Raw genomic sequence first — 5,244 nt, 5'->3', positions numbered from 1 at the left:
ATGTAAAAGAAAGACTATTCAACATTTTGAAATCCCAATTTTAAATCCGGAGAAAACCATCCTCGCCTATAAATACTAAACCATTTGCAAGAAGAAGGTAGAGAGCAAGAGCAAGCGGAGCATAGCAAGGAAGAAGAATTAGTTTTAAGAGTTAGCTTTACATATTTCTTTCCCTTCAAAAAAAAAAGAGTGAAGTGAGTTTGTTAAAAGAGTGAGTGTTTAGTTTTTGAAGTAGCTACAAAGTCACTCGGGGACTCCCGAAAGGGAAACCTCTCTCCGATCACTATCATGTAAGTAGTAATGTGTCTTCTAGATCTTAGTAGTTTCTCCCAGTATATGTATATTGCTATTATGCACTATAGTATTGTTGTTATGATTATATAATATAATGTTCATATATAAACTGTATACCTACATAATGAGTCATTACTTACTCTTAGTAAATGGTTAGTTCCCTACCCTCTTAGTAACGATGATGGATTAACTAGAAGATGGCTCAAAATGAAATTGAGGAAATGTTAGATCACCTGAGAAGGATCAAGAATCTAAATGATGTATGGATGATTTTACTGGAAAAAGTTAGGTATGTCCCTCTTGAAGAAAACCTTGAAATGCACAAATTTACAAAACAACTGAAAATTGTTCAAAAGAAAATGGGATTTTTGAGATACTTATATGACACAGAGATAAATGGTTACGTCAACCATGAGAAGCTGGAATGTCTGGAGACTCGAATTCAGTTCATGGCTAACAACGAGGGACAACTCTATCTTGCTGTTTCAGTTATCCTTGTTTCTGATTTTGTAGATGATATAGATGAGGATGAGGTCGACACATATGAGTATTATCTCTTTGATAAACCTCCATATGTATTATTCTTGATTGTGCTAGTAGAGCTGGAAATGAAGAAGATTTTTCTCAGTGAATTAAAGGATTCCCAGTTTACTCAATCAAGAACTTTCAAGGACAAGAAATTACAAAAGAATTTTTTCATCATCTCCATAGTCTGCTGATGTATCTCAGAAACAAAACACTCAAGAACTTTCCTAATAATAACTCTGCTCGAAATATTGATGTAGCAATAGAGTTCTTGTTGATTTTCCTTGATGTTGATGTGGCAAATCATGTAATTAACGGTAATTGGTTGAATGAGGTTATGGACAAGGTTTTAGCTATAACGGGTGATGTTCTATATGTAATTGAGATAATATCTCATATGGTCACTCAATTTTGAATAGTTCACTTAGAATGTCACTCAACTTTGGATTGTTTACTTAGAAAGTCACTCAATTTTATCTTTTAACTCAAAAGTCACTCAACTATTGATGTTTCACTTAGAAAGTCACCTAACCATTTATATTTCACTTAGAAAGTCACTTAATCAATTTAAATATTCTTTTCATTAAATTTTGTAAAAATACAAAAAATAATTAAATTATTTAAAAAATAAATAAGATGCTTATTTTAATTATTGTTTTTTACTACCTTTTCATTAAAAAAAATAGTAGAAGATCGTTACTGCCCCTTTTTTTTAATTATACTTCTTATCAAATTCCAATTTTTCTTTTTGGTAATCTTTTAACAATTTATTTCTAGTTTTACAATTACTAGAAGCGAAAAGCTTCTTTTTTTTTTGGCTACATTTTTTACGTTATTTTTAGAAAGATTATAATTAAATAATTGGAGCAGGTCAATAAAATAATTAAAATAGATATCTTATTATTTCTTTAAAAATAGTTTAAGATAAAGTTTAATGAAAAAATTATTTAAATTGATTGAATGTCTTTCTAAGTGAAATATAAATAGTTGGGTGACTTTCTAAGTAAAACATCAATAGTTGAAAGACTTTTGAGTTATAAAACAAAGTTGAGTGACTTTTTAAATAAACAACTTAAAGTTGAGTGAGCATTTGAGATATTAACTCATATGTAATTCAAAAGCTTCTTCCTAGCTCTATAAACAAAGAAGACAATAGCAAAATAAGTCTTTGCTCGATACAGATATTTGAGAAAACTAAAGATCTAAAGGCACAAATGGAGACGTACTATAAATCCTTAAAATTCACTCCATCTCAGTTCCCCACTGTTGGTGGATAGAGCTTTCTGGATTCTCTTATACGAAAGCTGAATGAGATGTCGAAATCTAAATCTAGTTTAGATTTCCTGATGAAACCTCTTTTGGGTAATTTGGAGAAAGAGCTATCAGCTCTTACATCCATTTTAGAGAAGGATCTATCATCTTTATCATCCATTTTCAGAGATGTCGCCAAGGTGCACCATGAACATGAAATTCTTCAAGATCTTCACAGGTGTACTATCAATTTGGCATATGAAGTTGAAGTTGCCATTGACTCTATTCCTGCTCAGTATAATGTTTTTTGGCATACTTTTTGCTCACTTCCTACAATCTTAAAAGAGATCAATAAAATTAATGCGCAGGTGACTGAGATGTGGTTAGCAGACGTTGCTCTTAAGCCTTGCTATGTGGTAGCACCATTTAAACACCTGCCCACTCGACATAGCAATCCAGTGACTGATGAGGAGATAGTGGGTTTTGGGAATGACACAAAAAAAATGATTCAGTATCTGATTAGAGGTTTATGAGCTAGACGTCATCCCAATTGTAGGCATGAGGGGACAAGGGAAAACGACAATTGCTAGAAAGGTTTACAATTGTGACAACACTTTTTCTCATTTTGATGTTCGGGCATGGTGCATTGTTTGCCAAACTTATAACCGGAGAAAGCTATTACAAGAGATTTTGAGTCAAGTTACCAGTTCCAAGGATAAGGGAGATAAGGATGACATCCTTGCTGATGAGTTGAGGAAAAGCTTAATGTGCAAGAGATATCTCATTGTATTGGATGATATGTGGGATTTTATGGCATGAGATGACTTAAGGTTTTGTTTTCCTGATGTTGGAAATAGAAGCAGAATAATAGTAACTCGGCTTGAGAAAGTGGGTGAGCAAGTCAAGTACCATACTGATCCCTATTCTCTTATGTTCCTCACAACATAAGAGAGTTGCAAATTATTGCGGAATAAAGTGTTTCAAAAGGAAGATTGTCCGCCTGACCTACTAGATGTGAGTCAAGCAGTTGCAGAAAAATGCAAAGGACTGCCTCTAGTGGTTGTCTTGGTAGCTGGAATAATCAAAAAAAGGAAAATGGAAGATTCTTGGTGGAATGAGGTGAAAGATTCTTTATTTGACTATCTTGATCGTGAGTCCGAAGAATATAGTTGGGCTACAATGCAGTTGAGTTTTGATAACTTAGTTGATTGTTTAAAGCCTCGTCTTCTTTATATGGGGATGTTTTCGGAGGATGCAAGAATTCCAGTGTCTAAATTGATAAGTTGATGGATAGGGAAGACTTTGTGGAGAACATTGAATCTGCTGAAGGTTGCTTGATGGATCTCATTAGCAATAACGTGGTAATTGTTTCAAAGAAAGAATATAATGGTAAGGTCAAATATTGTCAGGTTCATGATGTAGTTCTTCATTTTTGCTTGGAGAAGAGTAGAGAAGAACGGTTTGGCAGTGAAGGGGCATTGTAGCCAGCTTCAACGTTTTGAATGGAAGGAAAGTCGAGTGAGCTATAGTTTCAGTAAAGAGCTTTCCAAGTTTGCATCTCTCGGATCCAAAACACGGAAGCCTTTCAACCAACACTTGAGGTCACTGATAACGATAAATGATGGAGAATTTATTGATGTGATTCCCTTCTGTCAAATTCTTAAATTGCGACTTCTTAAGGTCTTGGATTTGAGTTCCCATAAAGTGCGTTATTTGTCGACAGCTACATTGAAACCACTAAATCACCTGAAGTACCTTGCAGTTTCGACAGTTAAATTCTATTTTCATCCAGAATCACATCTGCCCCATCTTGAAACTTTAATTGTGAATAGTGAGTGGCCACCTATGTTACCCGCGTCTTTTTGGGAAACGGAAAAATTAAGGCATTTTGAGATTTGGAGAGCTGAATTTGATTTTGAAGAGGATAAGCAGGGGTTGTTTGAAGGATCCTCTAAATTGGAAAATTTGAGTATATTAAAGAATATTATTAGATTTCCAATTGATAGGGTGGATGTGTTATCAAGGAGGTGTCCTAATATTCAACAACTTCACATCGAATTTGAATATCGGGGCGATAATGATTCTGCAGGGTCTTTTTGTCTCACATTGGAGAATCTTAGCCAGCTTCAAATACTTCACCTTTCCGTTGAGTTGCCCCTCATTGTATCTGGGTTACAATTGCCTTCAAATTTAAAGAAGTTGGTACTAATTGAGACTCGTATAGAAAACCTGACTTCCTTCCTTGAGGGACTACTAAACTTGGAGTATCTCCAATTATGCGATTGTGTTCAAATTAGAGATTGGTGCCTCGGAGATGTCACGTTCCATAAACTAAAGTTGTTGAAACTGGTGTTCTTAAGTATCTCAAGGAGGAATCCTTTCCCCTGCTTGAAACACTTGTTATAAGCGACCTCGTGGAGATCCCCCTTAGCTTTGCAGATATTCCAACACTGAAACAAATTAAGTTGATTAAGTGGTACAACAAATCTCTGGAGGCTTCAGCTGTGAGAATTAAGGAAGAAGTCGAAGCCATTGATGGATGTGACCGTATTGTTATCACTACCCAAGTAAGTAGAAACAAATTCCTAAATCTGTTCTGTTTTTCAGTATCTATATATATGCATCTAATGGCAAACTATATGTTCAATTCAGGAATATAAGTCGGCTATCAATCAAGTATGTGCTTGTCAACAATGGAATTTGATGCTTGCTTTCGCTTAATTGAGCACGAGGATTTGTTTGAATTTGAAAACTGGAACAAAAGCACACAGTCTATTGTAACGCCTATGCATCCTCTTATATTGTAACACTACTACCGATTGCTAAGTTTGTTTTGATTGACCAAAGCTCTATTTATCAGATGGTCTTTAACTGTGATTTCTTGTTGCCTTCTGTATCACTGTCAAAAGCATTGTTTCCTTTTGTTTTTGTAATTAGGTGGTTATTAATTTCTATAATCCCTTCATCTTACGAACTTATATGCAGCACGAGACCTGCAAAATTCTATATGTACACAAGTTTTTTTTTTTTGTTGAATACAAAGAACACCTCCCAATAATCATCAATCAATAATTTAGATATTTAGCAGCAGAGAATACTAAGTTGAATTGAAAGATGAGTATTCCTGAATGAAATCTGATTTGTAGATTCAAAGATTTTGGTAGCTTAACACCA

The 5,244-nt window shown here is 34.4% G+C and overlaps 1 pseudogene; it reads left to right on the top strand.

Moving 5' to 3' along the window:
- Positions 1 to 491: 491 nt before the first annotated feature.
- On the top strand, positions 492 to 4,730 carry LOC125813621 (putative late blight resistance protein homolog R1A-3; annotated as a pseudogene).
- The last annotated feature ends 514 nt before the right edge of the window (positions 4,731 to 5,244 follow it).

This window comes from Solanum verrucosum, unplaced genomic scaffold, assembly GCF_900185275.1.
Source record: "Solanum verrucosum unplaced genomic scaffold, falcon-dt-bn FXZP01000235.1, whole genome shotgun sequence".
Classification (NCBI taxonomy): Eukaryota; Viridiplantae; Streptophyta; class Magnoliopsida; order Solanales; family Solanaceae; genus Solanum; species Solanum verrucosum.
This window is presented reverse-complemented; position numbering and strand designations above follow the sequence as displayed.